The following is a 25,044-nucleotide window of genomic DNA, read 5'->3' on the forward strand; positions in this document are numbered from 1 at the left end:
AAAACTTAGAATTTGTAAAAATCTAATCGTTTAGCTACAATACTCTGTGTCGTATGTGGTGAACAACCCTGTATTATAATCCTACTTATTATAATTCACGGAATTGTTTTATTGCATTGTTTTTCAACTTATAGCTTCTATGCAATCTTATTATATGTCGCAAATTTCTTTGAACAATTTCAACAGAAGACTGAAAAAAATATAGATTATCAGGATTGCTGATCACCCTGTATACATCGTTGTCCGTAATATAGATACATAATAATTATCATTACAGATAAATTAGTAGGGACAAAACCATCAAGGTCTTTGTTATATTTCTAACTAGTATTTTGTTAGTCAGTGGCAGGCTTTTACATTTCAATTAGTACTTGAAATGGTTTTCATTTTATCCGCGTTAAAATACAAGAGAAGCCAACAACTAACTCTACTATTCAAATAAGTTCAAACTGCCGGAATACATTTGAAAATTTTGCTGCTAGATAAAAAGCCGCGCTGTTTTGCATTTAATTAACATGTTTTACTGCTTTAATTTAAAGTTTGTCAAAACCTTTTCCCCTCTGCTTTGTTTATGCAAACATAAACTTTTAACTAATTTAATTTACTTAAACATTTCGATTCTATGGTAATCGCAAAACAATTTCCGATGCACGTGATCAACTTTGAGTGACAAGCGATGACGACAGCGCTGCCAGATTGTGTAGGATTTATGAGATGAATCTTAATTTAAAATTGACAAACAATATATTTATTATATGATTTTTTAAAGAGTTTTACGTTTTATTTTTAATTTAATAACTCATATTTAGTAATTAATTGATTTATTTGTTTTATAGCTTATTATACGTATTACATATTGGTAAAAAGTAGTCCATTATGAAGATTATTCTAACCGTTATTATGGGTTACTTATTTATTTATTTATTGTTGTACATTTTACAACGCCATAAGTGGTAATAACAAGCAAGAGGGTGCTATGAATGCACAAACTCATAATCATAGAATTTAATAAAAACTAACTTTGAAAGTGGTATAATGTGCTTATCAATCAAACTTACTTCTCTGACTGCAGTCAAGGGTAATAAAGGACCTATATTGTCACGTTCTCGTTCAAATTGTTTATCAGGGAAGCTACAAGCTCTTTGCTTCGACTGTTTAAATGCTTTGACATATTTTCAACACACAATTTCAAGAAATGCAATACAAAAACTCGAAAATTTAGTTCTTAAAAGAACTGTTTGTGCTTAAAAGTGTATTTAAAAAAAAAAGACTACCGAAAATAGGCAAAAAACGAGAATTGCTCACAAAGATTCAACAACAACACGATATCATACAAAATAATGACTGACATTAGGAAAATTGTCAAATAATAAAGGACAACATTGCTGAACACGGCGCGGCGCAATGTGACCAACGTAGCGATAATAAAATTCGGTTTAAACTAGTTTTTGCAGCTTTAATCTAAATAAAATATCTGCTACAATCATTTGCTCTATAAAGTAAAATGAAGAGCTGCTCGGTATCTTAAATTATACAACAAATTTAAAGATTTTTGCCAAAATTTCATTTAGTCAGGTTTATAGATAGACTTTAATGTCAATGTCGATATGATTGATTACGTGCATCGGAAATTTTTTTGTGATTACAGTATGTCTAAATATTAATAACAGTTGGAGGTTAGAACCTTTGGTGTTACAACACCAAAATAAAACACAATACACCAAAACACTGTAGGGTGGACCATTTTGGTTTTTTCTATAGGGTAGCTAGGAAACCGTAAGAAATATTCAAATTTTGATACTGCAGTCTCTTGATCGGTTTCGAAGCTACAGGTGGATTCTGAAATTTTGTACTTTTTGAAGATGTTCGATAGTTTGTTTATTTCAGCAACCACGAAAAAATGAATTATGCATTCTAAAGGCACTTTTCTGTGTTGAATGCAGTGGCGTAGTCAGACTTTTTTCGAAAAAAAATATTTTTTTAGATACTAACTATACTTATGTTTTTTTTAAATAGAACCCCCTGTATATTTTTAAATTTCCTGATTCAGCTTGGCATCTCGAAAATATATAACACTATATATTTATTTTCACCATTAACTTTAAAATTCCAATTTATTTAAAGATATCGACTTTCTTTTTGGTAGGTCATGCCAAGTATTAAAGGAAACAAACGAATATCTACTTTCAAATTACCCCATGTATTAGCAATTAAATAAAATCCAAAATACGAAACAAAAGAACATATTTTAATACAAACTCAACAGGTTACTTCAATCGGGCTTCTCAGCTAAATTTACTTACTTTTATTATTTAAAATTCACACACTTCAATCTGTTGAAATGAAATGTCACATCACATCCATCAAAGGTATGTTCCGATCTCGGCGCGGCCTACTACTATAACTGGATATTTTAAGAAAAATTTCAAATGTTGAGGTTAATAGTAAAAATAAATATAGAGCGTTATATATTTTCGAAAAGCCCATGCCAAGCTGAATCAGGAAATTTAAAAATATACAGGCGGTTCTATTTAAAAAAACATAAGTATAGTTAATATCTAAAAAAATATTTTTTTTCCAAAAAAGTCTGACTACGCCACTGCATTCTACACAGAAAAGTGCCTTTAGAATGCATAATTCATTTTTTCGTGGTTGCTAAAATAAACAAACTATCGAACATCTTCAAAAAGTACAAAATTTGAGAATCCCCCTGTAGCTTCGAAACCGATCAATATAGCCACGATCCGTTTGCGCCATTGTTATTTAAAAAAAAAAGAACCCGAGACTGCAGTATCAAAATTTGAATATTTCTTACGGTTTCCTAGATACCCTATAGAAACAACCAAAATGGTCCACCCTGTACAGTGTCTGTAATTTTACAAGTCTCATCAGTGTTTTAAGAAAATTTTTTGGTGTATTATAGTAAATTGGTGTTTTATTTTGTTAAATATTAATATTTTGAAAAATAACACACTAATGTACCACAATAATATCAACCGGAGACAAGCTCCTCGACTGTGAATGGTATAGTATGATGAGTTATAGACTGTGTGATGAGTTATAACTCAAGAAAGGGGGACACAATAGATCTTTAAGGTCGCGGTGATAAACCCTCCTCCCACTCATTATAAATTCTCCATTCTACATAAGGGTTTAAAAAAGATTCTATTTCCTTCTCGGTACTAAGAATATAGGTATACGCATTCTTTGCAAAATAAATTTTCCACCTTATAGACCGAAATGCTTGTTTGTTCCAAAGCATTAACCGCACTCGGCTCTGCTGAAAGGAGGCAAACAAAATGAACCAGCGCCAACGAGTTTACTTTCCGACGGATTTGCACGAATGTACACGTCTGCACCAGCAGTATTTTACTCGAGATTATTGCTCGAGGACGTTTAGCTTAGAAACGCTCAGAGAGCTTCTGTAGTTTTCGTTAGTGAACACGATACTGGTATATGTATTAGAGAAGTCGACCGTATTATACCGTGTGTTGCATGTTGCATCGTCGACCTAAACATGGGAAATGCCACAAATAGGAGTCATATTGACAAAAAAAAACTCCACTAGACACCAATTTTCATCCAAATATTGACGTTACTTCAGAAATTATATAGAAAAAATCGAAATAAAAATGAAATTCCTACACTCTGTATCTCCGAAACTAGGCATTTTAGGACATACATTTATAGGAACTTTTTTACTTATTTTTATCTGCAGAATATGCAGCCGAAGTTTCCGTAATACAGTCCGGACAGTCCGGACCACCCTGTATATTAATGGATTTTCGGATTCTAGGAAAATATAAAGGTCAGTTTTGTTAGCGAAGCTCATGACTAAAATATAAGGTTTCTGACATATTTAACATTTTCTAAAAAGGAAGAAAAAAAATAAATTTAAATAAAAGCTATCTAAATTAGTAGTGGGAACTATCGAATGAATACTATCGAAACATTCGATAGTTGCAATTCATTCGAATAATTCGATAGTTAGTAAGAAAACATTCGTTGAAAACTATTCGAATAAAAATTATCGAATAGATCCGTCATCTGCCTTGAAATATTGTATTCTAGTAATTCGGCAGCAAAAACCCATTCATTTACAAAAATTCATTCATTTATGAAATTCATTCATTCGTCAGGATCGATTATAATAAAATATTAACATGATTTTTAGTTGTCGCCCGGCGACGTAGGTTTCTTTCCGAGAAACCCGACAGCGGTCGGTGGCAATGCTATGAAAGAAGCCGGCATCTTTGATTTTTTGCGGAGTCAGATATAGATAAGGACACATTATTTTTTATTGAGATGCTAGTAAAATACACAGAAAATACATTATGAAAGGCGCTGTTGAACATATTTTGGTATTAGTTGATATTAGCAAAAGAATATTATGTTTGGCTTTAGTTAATTAGGGAATATATAGACATACTATACATTCTGCATTTTTTTATTAATATTCTGTTGTTCCACTGCAATAATACTTGTTATTTTGGATGTAGGAAAATTATTTTTAATGTTTTTAGCAAAGACATAATAAATAATAATAACAGTAATTTGTTATACCTATTAACATTTTGAAAAAATTTAAAATCATTTAATATAAATATTTTATTTTTAAGTAGTAGCAAAATATAAACAACAAATTAGATGTCCAAAATTATTTATATTAGAACAGACTATTTAAAATAATATAGTCTCTAAATTTTTTGGCAACGTTGGTTTATTAAATAATAATAATTTTAAGAACTAATTTGTTATATTAACAACAAATTTTAAAATCATGAAATATAAACATTTATTAATTTTCTAAGCATGCAGTGTAATGGAAGGAAAATATAAATAAAAAATTAGAAATCAAAATTATTTATATTAGGTGCTTTATATTACTATTTAAAAAGTATATTTACTTTTACTGGCATTTACTTTAAAAAATAAATGAAATATTTTTTCTTCTGCAAAAAAACTACATGTAAGAGAATTTAGCATAAAACAAAATACAAACATCGTTAACTTTTTTTTAAATTGGCACGTGGAAAACTTTCATTTTAATTTTCTCACCCCATAGTTTGAGTTCGATAAAAATGATCATTTACTTTAAACATGATTATACAACCACATTACTTAAATATGATTATTAAGTTTAACTAATTCATATTATTAAAACATCAAATATGTATTTTTAAAATTAATTGTAAGTTCATCTCATCTCTCTTAAAATTGCTACTTCAAAATTTCCCATTAAAAAAATAGACCATATACCATATAAAATTAAATAATTGAAAGATCGGACTACGGAAAACCACACAAATTTTCGGAAAAATTTTGACCACCTGCACATGGCACACAAAATCGTCATAAAATAAAATTAAAAAAATAACTACTATTTTAGTATTTTAACTATTTTTAATAAACGCAAAATAGCACAGTATTTATACGGCGAAGTTATAAAAATTTGGAAGAACTAATAATGCACTGACGCATACAAAAATCAAACGAATACTAAATTTCATTTGTCAAAAAGCATTCGATATTCGTTTTAGTTCTACAAAATGAATGAATGATTTTATTCGAATAAAACCATTCGATAGTTGAAATAATTCATTCATTAACCATTCGATAGTCTAATTCATTCGATAGTTCCCATTGCTAATCTAAATTCGAATTCACCTGATATACAGGGTCCGGCAATAGTGCGTCGGGCATCTGTAGCTCCTAGAATAAAAAACTTGAGAATTTTGTTTAAGCGCGAACCTAAAGTATGTGCCCCAGGATGTATTTCCAGAAAATATTTTAACTTCTATAGGGTGGCTCAAAAAAGTGTGAGTGGACCTTGATGATTTTTTTTAAATGGAATACCCTGTATATTATTGCATTTTTGGCTTCCTTTCAGATCACTTTACATAACCCTAAGATATGAATAAATATATTTTGATAGTTTCAGAGATATTAAAAAATATGTATTTTTCAGCCCTTCTTAAAAAAATTTTTAAAAATACAAGAACTGTCCTGAAATCAAAACTATATTAGGTATTTACTTTAGATGGTCTGTACTTACTTTGCTATAAATATGAAAATCGTAAATTATACAGAACGTTCAAAATTCTGCGCCAAACTTTCTAAAATATAAAATAATTTTTCCTCGTTTTTTTAAATGGAACACCCTGTATATTATTTTTTTCAATAGACGGAGAATTAAAAATGAAAAATTTTTTGTATTTAGAGTATTTCAAAATTTTTAACGGTTTCGCAGATATTTGCGGTTTTATATTTCATATGGCATTTTCCACAGTAAATTTTTATCAAAGCCACCCAGTTATTTTTCTCTCGTATTTTACCATTGAAAGCGCCATATAAAATAATACTGCGCGTATCTGCGAAACCGGTCAAAATTTTGAAAAACAAATACAAATATTGAATAGAAAAATTATTTTATATTTTAGAAAGTTTGGCGTAGAATATTGAACATCCTGTATGATATACGATTACCATATTTATAACAATGTAAGAACAGACTATCTAAAGTAAATACCTAATATAGTTTTGATTTCAGAACAGTTCTTGTATTTTTAATAATTTTTTAAGAAGGGCTGAAAAATACATATTTTTTATTTATTTTTTAATATCTCTGAAACTATCGAAATATATTTATTCATATCTTAGGGTTATGTAAAGTGATCTGAAAGGAAGCCAAAAATGCAATTATATACAGGGTGTTCCATTTAAAAAAAATCATCCAGGTCCACTCACACTTTTTTGAGCCACCCTATAAAAGTTAAAATATTTTCCTGAAATACATCCTGGTACATACTTTAGGTTTGCACACAAAACAAAATTCTCAAGTTTTTTATTCTAGGAGCTACAGATGCCTGACGCACTATTGTCGGACCCTGTATAGTGTTTATGCTAATATGTAGTAAAAATGATCATTGTACTTTAAACCAAATTAAATCTTGACCTGAAAAGTTATACAGTCTGAGACAAAATTGCCCCAAAAAGAGCCCCTTGCGTAACAATCTTCTGATGCGTGTCAAATACTCGTCAGAGAGTAATGGCTATAGAATTTCAATGCATTTCCTACATAAGTCTATCCTTGTGTTGTAGGAGGTTTGACTAAATAAGGATGAACTTAAACTTACTCTTGAAACCATTCAGACTTGATTTTCTGTCCTTCAATACTGGGACGTAAATCCTCTCATTGCTCTTATGGGGAGGCCGTCGTATATTTTATTTAAACGTATTTGGCAGTAGTAGTAGGACAACTGCTCCACCGTGGCTACACTTATGGCTGTGTGAATGACATTTGCCAATATCCGTGCGGATTTTTCTCCATGCATCTGCCTTTTTGCTCTACTAAACCGTTTAATGCGGAGCCTCGACAATTTTTACAAGCCCACGGGCAAGGCCGCCGTATCAAATGTAGCGTGATATTCCGAGCGAATTCACTAATTGCGCAACCGGAGCGCTCGAAACCTCTCGTATTGCACCCCATTCCAAGGAATATAATTAGAAGTTAATAGGGGAAAAAGTGGACTTTTTGCTTCATTAACCAATCCTTTATGTACGAAGTACGGGACAATTAAAAAAAAATTAATTAATTCATATTGAAAATTTGCTTTGTCTGCTTTTGTCTTTCTTCTTACAGTGCCATGCTCTATACATATAGAGCGTCGGCAACCTCTCGCATGTACTTGTGATGTGTGTCATCAGTATTTCACAAGTACATGGGACCTACAGTTTATTGCCGAATCCGAACGGCACTATTTGAGAGGCTGTACAGGGTAGGCCAAATTCGACGCTTTTCAATGGAAACACCCTTTTCTATAGGAGATAGACGAAAACTAATACCGGTGTCTGGAGCTCAATTTTTATCAAAAACATGATGGTGAAAACCGCATATCGATATCTGTTACCGTTTCGGAGTTACGGGGTGTTTTTAAAAATATGCATTTTTAACAAATCGCTGTAACTTTTTTGCTATGGAAAATTTTGTATTTTTATGAAAACATTTCCACATCACCTTTTTACGTAGAATTTAATGGTTTAAGTATAATTTTTTTTAAATTAATAATTTAAGAATTATCAACAGAAAATTTGATTTTATATGGGACACCCTGTATATTTAAACGGTTTTATTTAGCTCGACCCGTACGGTATTTATTTATTTGTTTGGGTCAAAATTAGAAATTGAAATTTAAGTACCTTCCTGTTGTCAGATTGATCTGAAATTTGGTACACACCTTTAGTTCCGATGACAATACAATATAGTAATATCAATAACATTGTAAATCTAAGATGGCCGCCGGTACAAAATGGCGGATTTCATATTTTTCCACAACCCCCTCAATATGGGTATCAAATGAAAGGGCTACAGTAGTGGAATACTGTGATTATGACAAAATTTAAAATCCAAGATGGACGTCGTTACAAAATGGCGTATTAGGTGAGGGCATGAGTAGTCGTGTCCAGAACAGTTGTGTCCAAGATTGTGTGACGTTAGAAGGACAGATAAAAAATAGGTGATTAGATATACCTACGTAGTTAGCGGTAGCTTTACCACCCAAGTTAAGGTAATAGGTTAAAACGTGTTGAGGACTGTATGGCATTAGGGTGGCTAAAAAAGTAATGTCGCAAGCGTTTTCCCCTCAAGATTGGGCGCCTCTTGTTGTATATTATAGCCCTGCCCCTCTACTGGACCTCTGGGGGGGGGTCGACCGTTAAGATGTCTATTACTCGTGGGAACAACATGGAAACAATAAATAAAGAAACAAACAAAAATAAAAAATCGGTAAAAAAACTTTTAAGTTAAACGGTTTTATCTTATGTGCACTGAAAACTAGAAAATAATAATAACAATTAGGTATTTTGAACTTCTAGTTCAGAAATATTTTAGTACTAGGCAGAATAGCTTTTAGGCATATTAGGCTAAAATAAAAACGTGGGGCCCATTAACTATTGCTGTAATACTTTCTTCTATACTAAGCGTGGATTGCATCGACTTACTATAATCGTAACTGGAGATTTTGACAATCAATAACCAGCCATGGCGGCTTCACCAGCGAACGCCGAGCTCATGATCTACCAAAGTATAAAGATATGCTTTGCCATAGGTAGGATTTCAGAGGGGCCCCACGTTTTTATTTTAGTCTAATATGCCTAAAAGCTATTCTGCCTAGTACTTAAATATTTCTGAACTAGAAGTTCAAAATACCTAATTGTTATTATTATTTTCTAGTTTTCAGTGCACATAAGATAAAACCGTTTAACTTAAAAGTTTTTTTACCGATTTTTTTTAATTTATTGAAAAAAAAATAAAATTACCTTTCCAAAAATATAACACATGGTCAAAATTTTAAAATTCAAAATTGTTTAAGATTAAACATCAACAAAAAAAAGTCGTTTATAGAGCTCTCTCCAGTAAGTATGACTTCAGAGCTTTGCGAAATGCGGGAAAGAATGAAAGCGACTTGATATTCAAAGGCAGATGATTGTATATTTTTTTGGCATTGGACAGTAGTCTTTAACTAGTTCTGAGCTCGGGGTTGGCAGATAAAGATCGTGCTCCGCATTCCTAAGTGGATAGTTGTGAGGTAGCCTTTCGAGAATAGCAGATATACGTGCTTGCGGATTAAGCAAACGACAATAATTCTAAAGAGCATCAACTTAATAACAAATAGTAAAGAAAATCGGACGAACAATCAATGTCGATAAATAACTCGAAATCGACAAAATGGCACGCCGTCATAAAAATCTTCACTTAAGTTGGCGACTGGCTTTTCAATTTTCCTCCTGGGCACAGTGCCAGAGGTCGTCGCATTTTCGGAGAAACTTTTTCATTAAAAGTTGTAAAGTTGGCTTGGGCTATTGATTCGGGATATATACTGTTTGTCGGGGCACCCGTTTATTGCCCTCCTAATTTTATGAACTTCCTTGGTCGACTGATTCCCCTTAAAGGGTGATTATACCGGTTTTCTTCTTTAGCCAGAATTGCCAGAATTTCTTTAAAAATTTTAAAATACTTACTCTTATTCTTCCTTTATTCATTTTTGAATCCGTTTGGTTAATCCGCAAGCACATATCTGCTATTCCCGAAAGGTCATATCACAACTATCAACTTAGGAATGCGGAGCACGATCTTTATCTGCCAACCCCGAGCTCAGAACTAGTTAAAGGTTCAATACTGTACGTGTACATTAGGCCAGTGCAAATAATTTTGAATTTGCAAAAATTTTTAGAAAGCTGCGACCATTGAAAATAGTTAGCCTTAGTAACCCTTATTAACATACTAAAAGTCCCCATTTGTCCGATGTGTGCGTCATCAAAATAAATCGGCCACCATCTTGGATTTTGGTACTTTTTGTTGTTAAATGCCCTGTTAATGCCATGTTAAATCCCCTGACCAAAAAATATTTTCATGCGCATATTTGAGACAACCTGTATATCTAAAAAACTATTTTTAAAATCTGCACACATGCTAAAAAAAATAATAACATTTAATTAATTACATAATATCTCAGCTTCTAAAATAAACAAGTATAATTAAATATTAATTGATAATATCGAGCAATTTTAAAAGGAATCACCGAATGCAAATTACTATTTTTCTAAGCTTATTTTTCGATTCAACTAAAATACAGTCCTTGTGATATTTCCAAGAAATATTTATTGGTGGTTTAATAATATTTTAAAATTAACAAAAATTGTCAAAGCTATCCTTTACTAAATACATATGTACTAATAATGTGCGAAAGCAGCCTCCACCTTGTTCCGGTCGGGGCTATTTGCACTTAAACCAAGGTCTTTTTGTTACCATTTTGTAAACAACTTGTTTTTAAAAATACAGTGACACTTTGAAAAATTAGGCTACAGGCTGGAAGAAAAAAATAAAATGTAATAAATTACTTGCGAATATCTTTTTGACATAAATATCATCTACGATCTTAACCTAAGATCTTAACACTTTTTCATTATGATAAATGCATTATAAACATACCCCTACAAATCGAATAATAATAATTCAAATTATGACCATTTTAATAAAAATGTGTTACCAACTTGTAACCTAACTTTTCAAACTGTCATCTCTAGAAAAAAAATGAAATTTACAATTTTATTCGATTCATCGACCGATATTTGTTTGTTCTCGCAAGAAATACCATTACAGTTACCACACAAGCATGAACATGGCATATTGGATTTTAAACATGTACCATTGCGATTAAAAAAAATAGTACAACAAAATATGATTTTATCTGCTGGTTTATTACTATTCTTATGTCAGTGTCACGTAATTTTTAAAAAATGCCTTTAACTTCAGAGCAAAAATCGATTATATTTACGCGATTACGGGATGGCGTTCCCATAAGGGACATTGCAGATGCATTAGGGATAAACAAAAAAACAGTGTTGTTGGCTAAATCAAAAAAAAAAATTCAATATAATTTAAATATCATTATAGACCAGGAGTTCCATCTGGGACTACTAATTCTCGTACTACTTTTTTTTTTATCGCAATGGTTCATAGTTTATTTCATCCAGATTTGCAATTACAGTAAATCATTTTCAATACAAATTCTGGTGCCACTGCGTTTGATATTGTTGTTGGAACTAAGGTATCCGTTTTTTACTCCATCCACATTCTGTTGCCTCTTCTCCGTTATTTAACCAATACTGCATTTATAAATAGGTCCTATAATAATGATTTTCAGCTGCGTTAGTTGTTGGAGGTATAAGGTAGCTAAATCAAAATTTTTACTATAAGTACCTGACGAGATGTAAGGGCTTTATATTTAAAATACCTCAACTGATCTAAATCTTTTGCTAGCCTATGCCGACCATATAATGAAAATAAGAATGTATTTCCAGCTGCGAATAGCTCAGATTTTTGTGCTGCAGGATCTAAGAAAACGGATGTAATTTGTCGCAGATGAGGATTTTTTGCAACGTTTTGAAAGTCGCCAGTTTACATTACATTTTATTTTTTTCTTCGAACCTGTAGCCTAATTTTTCAAACTGTCACTGTATTTTTAAAAACAAGTTGTTTAGAAAATGGTAACAATAAGACCTTGGTTTAAGTGTAAATAGCCCCGACCGGGACAAGGTGGAGACTGCTTTCGCACATTATTAGTACACATGTATTTAGTAAAGGATAGCTTTTACAATTTTTGTTAATTTTGAAATATTGTTAACTCACCAATAAAAAATATTTCTTGAAAATGTCACAAGGATTGTATTTCAGTTGAATTGATGCTAAATATCCATGTTATTTGTTAATAAGCTTAAAAAATTAGTAATTTGCATTTCGGTCATTGCGTTAGGATAATAAACTATTTTTTATTGATTCTAATAGAGTTTTTTATTCTCTTTAATTTTTACCTCTTGAAGTTTTTCGCTATAACAAACCGTTTTCGAGTTATTTACATTTTTTCCCAAAAAGTACCAAAATTCAAGATGGCGGCCGATTTTTTTTGATGACGCACACATCGGACAAATGGGGATTTTTAGTGTGTTAATAAGGGTTACTAAGGCTAACTATTTTCAATGGTCGCAGCTTTCTAAAAATGTTTGCAATTTCAACATGGTGAATGTCATAACTGCACTGGGGTACAGGGTGGCGCCTCTCATACGCCACCGAAGCTCCAAGGAGAATGGTGAATTTGTGAAAATGAAGAGTAAATTTTAAAGTTCAATAAGCGCTACCGAAATTTTAGTTGACCTTGTATAGCCTGATAGTTAATTACAATTAACCATTGTATGTTAAACCAAATAGAAATTTGACCCTAAAAGTTATACAGGGTGATTAATATGGAACATTAGTCACTTTTAAAAGCAAGTTACTCCTTTATTTTAAATGGAACACCCAGTATATTATTCCGGTGTTCAATGGGGAGTTCATATATCTTCAAAATATTATTAAGGTTGCCTACGCCTAAGATTTTCCTAGATATTTTAATTTTTATGGTTTTTCGTCAGTAGATCTTTATTAGTTGTAAAAATATAGGTGGCTGTGATATACCTTTTGTTAATTTAACAAAAATTAAAGATTGTAGGGTAAAATACTCAACGGTAATAAAAAGATCCACGTTTAAAACATATGTTAATTATTACCGAATTAAAACTAGATATAAACCTGTAGTTATGTGAGAAAAATTAGCTAGATGAAATCAAATGATCAAAATGCTTTCTTTCCTGTTAACTACATAAAACGATTGTCTTTTCAAAAGGATCTTTTCGTTTTAAAAGGTATTTATGTGGAGATCTACCTCGAAAAGCAGCTACAATAATTTTCTCTCATGTCGTCGACAATAGTTTTGTAAACACTGTCTTTACTTTAACATATCCCCATAAAAAACTCAGAATAGACAAAATCAGGAGCATTTAAGTATTCTATTAATTGATGGATGCACACTGCATTCACCAACTTATAGAATCATATCAATTCTCTCTGATGTAGGATAAGTTTGCATTTTCGGCAAATTTCTGAGAATTTTTTTTGTTTTAACTGGCACAAAATGATAACTAGTTGTTAAAGTTGGACTAATTAGACAGCTATGTTGAAGTAACATCAGACAAAGCACTGCCACCCTAGATTTTATCAAATAATAAAGGTCTACTCATCATCATCATCGATTCAATCATGTAAATATAAATATGTATGGAAGGTCAATCATGTAAATATAAATATCTAGGAAAATCTTTGTTTGAGGGGTAGGCAAACTTAATAGTATTTTGAAGAGATATGAATTATCCATTGAATATCGGAATAATATACTGGGTGTTCCATTTAAAGTAAAAGAGTAAAATACTTTTGAAGGTGACCAATGTTGAATATTAATTTTGTCTCACCCTGTATAAGTTTTTGGATCAAGTCTTAATTTGATTTAAAGTACAATAGTTAATTTAACTACATATTAAGTTATACCGGGTAAATTCCAATTTAGATAGCTTTTATTGTAATTTAAAAATCGTTCTTTATTTCTAGAAAATGTTAAATATGTCAAAAACCTTACATTTTAGTCATATACTTCCCTTATAAAACTCACCTTTATTTTTTCCCAGAATCCGAAAGTCAATTAATATATATAGGGTGTTCCATTACAAAAAACACAACTTTGATTTGTAACTTTTTTGGGGGACACCCTGTAGAACTCTCTGTATTTTTAAAAAGTGCTCTGAATGAGGAAGATGCATATATTTTATTTTTCGCCAGAAACTGTTCAATTTATTAGAGTAAATATGTGTAAATGCAAAAAAAAACTTTTTTCTTGAAAGCAGTACCACAATTTTATAAAACGACCGTTAAAATACTATGGATAACGCAAACGACGCCTCGCGAATTGAAACGGTATTCTATTGGTCTGACGTCACCCGCCGTTCTCGTCGACGCGCGATGGCCAGCAGCAGCCAGACGTGTTCCGTTTATGTACTTATTTAGGTGGCGTACTAAGACATTTGTGTTGCTTGTAGCGTTGATTGAAGGTGCTTTTTATGCTTTTTTGTGCAGTTATTATTTGTATGTGTTGTGTGTTCTGAAAATTTTTTAAGTAATGGCAGATTCCGGGTTTGTAAAAGCACAATCAGATAACTTTCAAAAGTCGATGCTTTTATGTTGGCTGCTTTTATAAATACAAATTCCCAATTTATTGGTGCTGAATTACGAGGAAAAAAACAGAGAGGTATTAAAAAAAACAGAGAGGTAACATTTATTCTTTGTAGTACTGAGGCATATTTAAGTATAAGTAGGTACCTACTGTTACGAACTATTATATAGTTATGAATTAATGTTATAAACTTATTTTTCAGATCAGGTAGGGAGACGTATGGAGATAATGCTGTAGGTTATGTAGAAGTGAAAAGAGACAAAAATATTTGTTTAGTACGTGGAAAAATAACTCCAGAGCATATATATATAATAAAAAGAAAGTTTTTTATATATATATTAATTGACACCCCCTTACCCCTGTTATTTTTAAAGATTGTTTTTTTACGAAATTATAGGAAATAAATTGTTTATCAGTAATGAAAATATTATACAAGGTGTCCCATAAGCAAACGCCAAAATTAAGATACTTTTTTAAGTGAAACACCCTATATATTTTTGGATTCTTCGGAAATTTCTAGATATTCTAGATATATTTCATGTATAATTCCTATACCTATCTTCAAATGTTTACAAAATATTGACAGTTGAAAAGCGAAAAATACCTACAATTTTCTGGACCACCTTTTTTGAGACACCCTGTATAACTAGAATTAATTTTAAAAGAGAGTATATGAAAAACCATACAACTTTTTTATTTAATGGTTTCTTCTAAAACTTGCAGTTAAGGCTGTATGTGGGTGTCAAAATATAATGAAAAACCCTGTACATTCAAATTTCATATACCTATGTAAGACAATATACATAAATATATGAACTTACATCAAAATGATCTTCACAACAATAAATCGTAAAAATAGAGGATAATTTAACGTTTTTCTTTGCATCTCTTCTCATGGCCTTGGACCATTTTTTTCTGTTTTCACTCATCCATTACTATTTAAAAATATCACTAATTACTAATTATGTATTAATTAACACAAATAACTAAAATTTCGACTCGGATTCAACAGCGTTTAAAAGCAAACTGTGTAAAATAAACACGCGTCTGGCTCCACGCAACCAGAAGAACGGCGGGTGACGTCACAGCGGCAAGGCGCGGTAGAGAGCGTTTGCCCGGCCATTTAAATTACCAATATTTAATTATTTTATATTAGAGGCATTTCTTAACCGATATCAACGATTTTTTTTTTGTTCAATTTGTAATTATATGAACTATTTTTTAAAACCATTATTTAAAAACATGCATTTTCCTCATTAGCCTACAAATGCTCACAAAATTTCATTTTAATAAAAACTGTCGTTCTCCTTGGAGCCTCCGCGGCGTATGAGAAGCGCCACCCTGTATATAAATTTCAAATATTTGACCAATCGTTTTTGGAATAAATAGAATTAATAAAAGAATGTTCTTTCATAATGATTTTTGATACTCCTTTCCAAACTTCTCAACTAGAACAGGCCACAATAAACCTGTAACCGGACATGTATAGAAGCGATAGCAAAATGCCAACCACAAACTTTACAACACGCAACATTATTGTTATCGGTGTGTTTATCTTAAATTGAATCTGTCGAGTTTGGCGACTGAACTGCACGACATAGCCAGAAATTATTTGATAATTATATCAGAAACAACGGCAAATGCAGATTTTGTGGGGAAAATGGGAAAACAACAGAACACCTCATCACTGAATGCGCCGAGACAACAACCATTCGTATCCATAAATTTTTGCACGACTGGTATCGGAGATGAAGAACTCACCTCTGTAAAACCGTCTCGGATACTGGCTTTTGTCAAAGCCCTTTGACTGTATTATGTGTTCTAACTCAAGCAAGGGGGACACAATAGATATATAAGGTCGCGGTAATAAACCATTTTAGCATCATCAGGATGATTAAAACTAAACTAATATCTACAAATTGAACGTTTATATTGACACCGACCAAGCGTGTCGAAACCAGCCATGCGAGTCAAAACCAAACGAGACTAGAGTAATATCATAGTATAAGGAAACTAGTAGTTTTACTCCTTGTCAAATCCTTTGTTCTTTTTCTGCCACTTTATATGACCTTGTTCTCGCCTCCGTAGCCGGCGACGTAGCTGTATAGTCGTGGTCTATTAACTAGGCAAAGTATAGACGTGGCACTCGCCATAGTTTCACAGATATGTATTTAGGAAAATATGAGTTCACAATAAAATAAAATAAAAAAAATGATCATCGAGTAAAAACTTGCTTGAAAACAGAATGTTTTCACATTTCGTGTAGGTAACAATTATTCTGTATCTGAAAATCTTCTGATGGGAAGAAATGCGGAAAAAATATATAATGACATATTTTTATATTATTATCTATTTCAGAGATTTTCTACGACTTTTTTTTTATTTAAAGCAAGTTTAATTCTCTGTAAATAACTGGATTCGGCATAAAATTATGCTATAGTACACTGTCTTTATTTAAAGCACACTGCGGTGTTGCTAATCTATTTCTTATTTACTAAAACTTTGGTTAAAAACATTCTATACGAAAAGTGGTAAAAAACTAGAGTGAACATAACTTTATTAATACTTCGCTATGTTTTCTTAAACATGAAGGATATCGGAATAAATTCGTGTAGAAAAATTTACTTTATCGTATACAGGATATTTTTTATGGCGTCACCAAAATCGTAATATTTAAAAAATGTTGTATCTCATTTTTTTTAAATGTAACACCTTGTATATTATTTTTCTTTCAGATGTAGAATTAAAAGGTGAACATTTTTTGACAAGACAAGACAGACAAAGATCATATTAGGTGGCATTGAAAAAAATTTATTGTTGAAAGAACCATATGTAATATAATACTGCGAATATCTGCGACAGCGGTAAAAATTTAGAAACACTTTAAATTAATAAAAAAAATGTTCACTTTTTAATTCTGCATCTGACAGAAAAATAATATACAGAATGTCGCATTTAAAAAAGTTGAGATATACCATTTTAAATATTGCGATTTTGGTGACGCCATAAAAAATACCCAATATAGAATAATGTATATGGAATGATGTAAAATAATAAAAAAAATCAAACTAACTTTACCATAACTTTTTTTGTGACACCCTGTATATAACAAAATATTTTAGGATACACCCCTTTATAAACCTTGAAACATATGAATAAAACTTTTTTCACATCTTCGACAACGACGACAATATTGGACTTCCTCGCACTAATGGGCCACCCTGTATATTTACGGTGGTTTAAAGCTAGGTGTGGCACTTTTCTTCCCTCAAATATAAACTCAATATTTTGTCTATAATATTTTGAAAATATTGTTATATATTATGACCACTTATAATAAAAAATAAATAAAAAAAACATGAAAAAATACAGTCCACTAAATTTATAAGAGATTATGCTATTATAAAATTCTTTCAATTAAAAAATATGAATAATTTGCGGAGACTTTAGATGTACAAAATATTTACTCTAAAATTGTTTCAAAAACCAATTTATATAAATTACCTCGTAAATTATTATTGGAATGAAAATTTTATGGAAAATCCCCTGACCAAAAAATATTTTCATGCGCATATTTGAGACAACCTGTATATCTAAAAAACTATTTTTAAATTCTGCACACATGCTAAAAAAAATAATAACATTTAATTAATTACATAATATCTCAGCTTCTAAAATAAACAGGTATAATTAAATATTAATTGATAATTACTATCAGCTTGCCGATTTACATCCAATGGAAATCTAAAAAGACTCAAAGAACAATTTTTTGCATTATTTCCACAATTAATAGCAGCGCACAGTAAGGCACCCATTTTTTGTCAATCCGTCCCTGTGCTCGGACGCAACGCTCGAACCTCACAGCTCGACGCACAGTGCTTCGTCCCATGGACAAAAATCGAAAAAAAGAGTTAAAATTTACTAATATCTGAATATGTAATTTTATACTTATAGCAATGTTCAACCATCCTGTATATTATTTTTCATAAACAGCGTTTTTTTGTTAGCAAATATTTTCACTAAAAATAAATTTTGCGATCATTATCTTATATCAATGATAAGAATAACATTCATAGTAGTTCTGTATATGGAGTTAAACGTAAACGAGTTAGTACGTACTTAATTAAAAGCCAATATGGATGATGTGTTAAACAAGGTATGTACTTTAAATTTATTTCTAAACAAGTTCAGTGATTGTTTAGTTTTTATTTATTTTTAAAATGATTCTTAAATGGGTATAAAATTTTACGTTTTCAAACTTCAAAATGCATTTAAAAAACATATCAAAACATATCGTATTTATTGAATATTTTGTTGTCATATTCATACACTTTTAATTTTTTGTATAGTTCACCTGCGTCTGCTTGCGACGAACTTTATTTTATAATACTTTTCAGATGGGAGCAAAATTGATAAGCAATGCCGATCTGGTTAATACTTGGAAAGCGATCATAAGGACAAGAACTCAAAATTATTTGTATTTCAAAAAATGTGTTCTTTATTAGATATTGATGAACATTCCAGTCAAATGAGACCATTTGTGCCTGAAAAAGACCACTATTTTGGAGCGAAACGTCGCATAAAAAAGTTTCCATCTTTCAATTTATTATAAAACCTCATACCACAGAATATCTAGCTTGCGTAGCTAGATATTCTGTGCTCATACCCAAGAAAACGAAAAAATAATATATTGATATGGTCTATTAAAGAGGTAACTATTCACATCCGAACCCCTCATACCAACAAAAAGAACAGTAACAGCGCGAAAAAGTAACATATTAGAAAATGATGTACAGAAATATCTTATATGTGAGGATATTTCATCTACCTGTGATTTGGATACTATAAATTTGGAAGATTCTGTCAGCAGTGATTCTTCTGAATCAGAGTAGTTACGATCTATGCATTTTGTTGTCCTAAAGTAAATTTATAGTATCTTAATTTTTTTTTTTAATTAAATATAGCATTAATGTTTCTTTTTCATTAAAGAAAACCATTTTTATTTTATATTGGCTTATATTGTAGGAATCATGTTCTAATGTTATTCCAATTCTTTTTTATCACAAGGATTTATTTAATACTTACTTATCTTAGATGGAACACAGCTCCCACATTTTTATTATTTATAAGATTTTTTTCATAAACGTGGGACTAAGAACATCATCATTTAGTACAATGAGAGTACTCATCATTTGTGTCAAATAAACCTAGTTTGAATAAATTGTCCTAAGAAATGAACATCTTTACACGCTCTGCTTTGCAGATGACCAGGTGGTGATGGCCCAGGATGAGGAAGATCTAAGTTATATGCTCAGGAAGCTAAATGAAGAGTATGAAAAAGTAGGACTAGAAATAAACCTGAAGAAAACCATGTACATGACAACAGAGGAAGATACAATGATTTACAAATAGAAGACCACCTGGAAATAAAGGGAACCAATAACTTTTAAATACCTGGGATTTACACTATCGAAAACGCAACTACGGAAGAAGATATAAATGTCAGACTTGGACAGACAAGATCCTGTATACAAATAACTGCACTCCGTTATCTGGGATAGAAATATCAGGAAAAGACTAAAACATTGATATATGAAACAATTATTCAGAGTATCACTGACATATGCAGCAGAAGTATGGGTCATAAAACAAAAACAACCAAAGAAAAATTCTGGCCACCGAAAATGATGTATTGGAGAAGATGCTGTGGACTAAATCCAGAAGAGACCGAGTCAATGAATGAGGAAATAAGAAGAAGAATGGGGGAGAAAGACCGACGTCTTAAAAGTACATAGAAACGGTATGGGAAAAGATTGGTATGGTACGGTCATGTTAGAAGGGCGGAAAATAGATGGATTAACAGAGTGACAGAGTGGAGCCCGATTGGAAGAAGAAAGCGAGGGCGGCCAAGAAGATCATGGCGAGATGAAGTGGACGAGTCTATGCATCGGAGAGGACTACGAGAGGGAACATGGGATGATCGAGACGAATGGAGGACCCGGTTGATGGAAGGAAGGCAGCCAGAGCTGTAGAATCAGTTATATATATGTATTGAATAAATTGCCTACAATAAAAGAGAAGTTTTGCATTTTTGTCCTCTAGAGCCATATGTTCGAAGCACTGTGCGACGGACCGAATTCAACTGAAACGCTTTGCAACCTGCCAGCTTGCAAAAACTGGCAGAAAATATTTGCGAGAGTGCAACTACTCTTTTCCTTAAACTATGGTAATATGAACTTAGGAAGGAATTATCTCTGTTCCTATTATCTTTTCAGACCAATATAATGGCTTGGTCATTGACAATAAAAATAATTAATTGCTCAATATTTATTGTAAAATTAAAATCGCAAATTTATTGTTATAGAAATAATATAAATGTACCTATTTAAATTAAAATTGCATGCAGCACTACCATCAATATATTGCGTTTAAACATTTATGCTTCGTATACCTATTCGTTAATTAATATAGCTGTAATAAATGTGTAATATAAAATTAATTACATTTATACAGGGGAATGCTCCTTTTCCATGTTTTTAGCAGTGGCAGCTGGTCCTAAAGGGCACAGGGACACGTAAGAATGTAAATATAAATATAGTCATATTCTCAGTCGAACCATTATGAAGCAGGCAATATTAAAGCATTATGCCATCGAGAAATCACTGCAGATATGCAGTGACCAAGAATCTCTTAATACTGAACTAAGTAATATTAAAACCGATTTGCTTCAGAATGGTTACTCTGCAAAATCACTAGACAATATTATATCCAATTGCAAGTCTGACTCATTGGTGTCCCAAGTAGCATTTTCACGACTTGCGACCACATGTTTACTAAACACAACGTTGGATTAGTTACAAAAAATAGTTAGCTCCCTACCTTGGGTATTAAAATAAATTTAAACGTTTTTATAACGTTGTGCCGACGTTGGACTAGTACTACAGCAAAGTAGAAGATTCTGCGACGTCGAATAAACGTTGTCTTCTAACCTTTTTTTGCTTAAGTGATCTTTAGGTGATTCCGGACAACGTAGTTACAACGTTGGACAATATATAGTTTTCCGACGTCAGTTTCAGGACCTATTCCAACGTTATGCAAACGTCGTTTGTTTTACTAATTCCAACGCTGTTTAGATTTCCTTATTCTTACGTTGGTAGGACGTCGAGTCACTACCTTTTTGCAACTGTATTGTATATAACCTTAAATCTTAAATCTTAAATTTATCCACTCCCTCGTTTATTTAGATTATAGAGTGCGGCACAAGCTAGACTCTAGGATGACTAAATTAGGCAATCTTGCGACGAGTATACTACCTGTTAAGGCCGAACTGCGACTTTATTAGTCCAGTATGCGACTACTCGAACTACTCCATCTTAATCTCCAAAACAACAAAGTGAAAGCCGCCATGTTGTTAAATAAGAAAATGTTTCGTTCCTAAAATAGCAATTCCTGCTTTTTGAATACATTAACTTGAAATATTTGATCCTAAAAAACACGCGGAAACAATTTTTTCGACTGCAAATAAATTATTCTCATTTTACTAAAAAAAAAATTCAAGAAAATTTTTAAAACTTCTTTAATTTTAAGGCCCATTAGTATTTTTCAAAGTAGAAACAATACATTTATCAATAAAGTTGTTTGCGTTTAACTTTTTTGCCTTGGGTAACGAGTTACAGAGTCGGTTAAAGTATATCAATAATTCTGATCTTCAAACATCCTCCACACTTAAATACTTTTGTTTTGTTTTCCTTCACTGCCATCTGACATATGTCTCTAACTAAATCATAAAAATAATATTTTTACTATAATTATCCCAATTTAGGATAAACGCGACTTAGACGCCATATTAGTTTTGTATTTCTGTGAATTAGATTTTAAAACAACGTTGCAGTTTGTACTAAATTAGGCTTCTAGCCAACGTCGGTATCCAACGTCGTTTCAACCCAAAAATTATTCTCCAAACTAGTGCAGACTAGGGTTGGCACGAGGTTGTGCCGACGTTGCGCCCCGACGTTTGGTCGCGTGACACAACGTTGTCCCGACGTCCAAATGCTGCTTGGGGTGCCAGCCTGAGGAGAATGCTCTCTTCCTCTTGACCATTCTATATGTGAAAGGAACATCGAAAAAGATCAGGCGAATAGCCAAGCAGGATAAAATTAAAACTGTTTCTAAGTCTGGAACTAACATCAGAAGTGTCATAATAAAAATAAAACCGGAATCTTCAAAACAAGACAAAAAGTGCATCTACTATGTACGACTTGACCAACATAATAAACATACCTAAAGAGGCGAAACAATGAAGCTAAGTATTGCAGACACCATGTGTAGTTCAAGCACCACAACATAAAATGATCGGAAACCCGGAATGTCCACAAAAATGTCCAAATTGTCCAATATTTAAGATGAAATTTTGTTTCCCCTGATTCACTTGGCGAGCCGCTACTGATATCTAGGAACTTTAAGGGCTTTTTTGCCAAACCAAACAAAATTATATTATCTTATCATTTTAACGTTTCATACCAATCAAATCTCCTTATATTATTCATAGTAGAATGCTAAGTTTATTGTTTATGTGGTATAATCATCCGCGAGAGTTAAATTTATCCAAATTCTAAAATTAGTTTCTATGTGTACACGAAACTGTTCAATATTTACACTTTAAAAATAAACGATTTAATAAAGGCTCTCTGCTAATCTGTTCTTTATTATTCGCATAATATACAGGGTCCGGCAAAAGTGCGTCGGACATATGTATGTAGCTCCTAGAATAAAAAACTTGAAAATTTGGTTCAAGTGCAAACCTAAAATATGTACTATATAGGATGTGTTTCAGGAAAATATTTTAACTTATACAAAGTGGCTCAAAAAAGTAAGTGATTCGGGATGATTTTTTTAAATGGAACACCCTGTATAATATTGCGTTTTTGGCTTCCTTTCAGATCACTTTACATAATCCTAAGATATTAGTAAATATATTTCAATAGTTTCAGAGATAATAATAAATAAATAAAAAATATATATTTTTCAACCTATTTTTAACCTATCATAGAAACTGGTAGGCTATTAGGTATTTACTTTAGATGGTCTATACATAACTTTGCTATACATATCGCAATCTTAAATCATACAGGGTGTTCAAAATTCTACGCCGAACTCTCTAAAATATCAAATAATTTTTTTTTCTTCGTTTTTTCTTTCATGGAACATCCTGTATATTTTTTTATTAGATGGACAGTTAAAAAATTAACATTTTTTGTATTTAAAGTATTTCAAAACTTTTAATGGTTTTACAGATACACACAGTATTATTTCATATGGCTCTTTCAAAGGTAAAATACGAGAATCTGTGGGTGGCTTTGATAAAAATTTACTGTGGAAAATGCCATATGAAATATAAAACCGCAAATATCTGCGAGACCGTTAAAAATTTTGAAATACTTTAAATACAAAAAAATGTTCATTTTTTAATTCTCCATCTATTGAAAAAATATACTTTATTTATACTTATAAATTCCTTTTTTTACTTTATATATTTAGATAACTTTAAAGTGGAGTAACTAAACTACTGCTTAGAATTTTGATCGTATAAATGTATGTCTTAAAATGCTTAATTTCGGATATACAGGGTGTAGAAGTTTCATTTTTATTTCGATTTTTTCAAAATAAAACACTAAATCACCACAATACACCAAAACACTTTTACTTTTACACTGGACGCGCGTTTCGCTAACCATGTTAGCATCATCAGCAGATGATTATAAGTAAAAGTGTTTTGGTGTATTGTGGTGATATAGTGTTTTATTTTGCTGTGTAACACCAAAGGTTCCAACCCTCAACTGTAATCTTCGATTTTTTCCAAATAATTTATGAAGAAACGTTCATATTTCGTTGAAAATTGGTGCATAGGAGTTTTTTGACATGAGGAATTTGATTTTCGTGTCAACATGACTCCTATTTGTAGGGGGCGCCACCTACATATATTTTAACTGTTTTGAAGAGTAATAACTTTTCGTCCGTACCTGTATAAAACTACTGAGTAAAAAAATATACATTTACGACTTTTTTTACGTAAAAAAGTTCTCTTGGTAAAAATCGATACGAGTAATGGTTCTCGAGATATTTGGAGTCGTAATTGTCAATACCTGTCATTGACATAAATTAAACATGTTGACTAAATAGTTATTAGACTGAAATCATAAATTTGAAATGTTTTTGTGCCAAAAGTTCAACATAAACTGTTTTATCATATCATTTTTTCGCAGAAAAATTTATGATTAATTTAAAAAAATAAAAATTTCACAAATTTATTGTTTCAGTCAAATAACTATCTACTCATCAACGTGTTTATTTTTGTCAATAATGACATGTATACTAGTTCCATTCTAAATATTTTGAGAACAGTTGCTCGTAGCATTTTTTACCAACAGACATTTTTTACGTAAAAAAA

The 25,044-nt window shown here is 31.5% G+C and overlaps 1 protein-coding gene across 1 annotated transcript in view; it reads right to left on the minus strand.

The window, feature by feature from the left end:
- The window catches only part of LOC115888072, a 417,007-nt gene that overhangs the window by 391,254 nt on the left and 709 nt on the right, over positions 1-25,044 (minus strand). The gene's annotated exons all lie outside the window — the stretch shown is intronic.

Source organism: Sitophilus oryzae, unplaced genomic scaffold (genome assembly GCF_002938485.1).
Source record: "Sitophilus oryzae breed Bouriz unplaced genomic scaffold, Soryzae_2.0 scaffold_682_pilon_pilon, whole genome shotgun sequence".
Taxonomy (NCBI): domain Eukaryota; kingdom Metazoa; phylum Arthropoda; class Insecta; order Coleoptera; family Curculionidae; genus Sitophilus; species Sitophilus oryzae.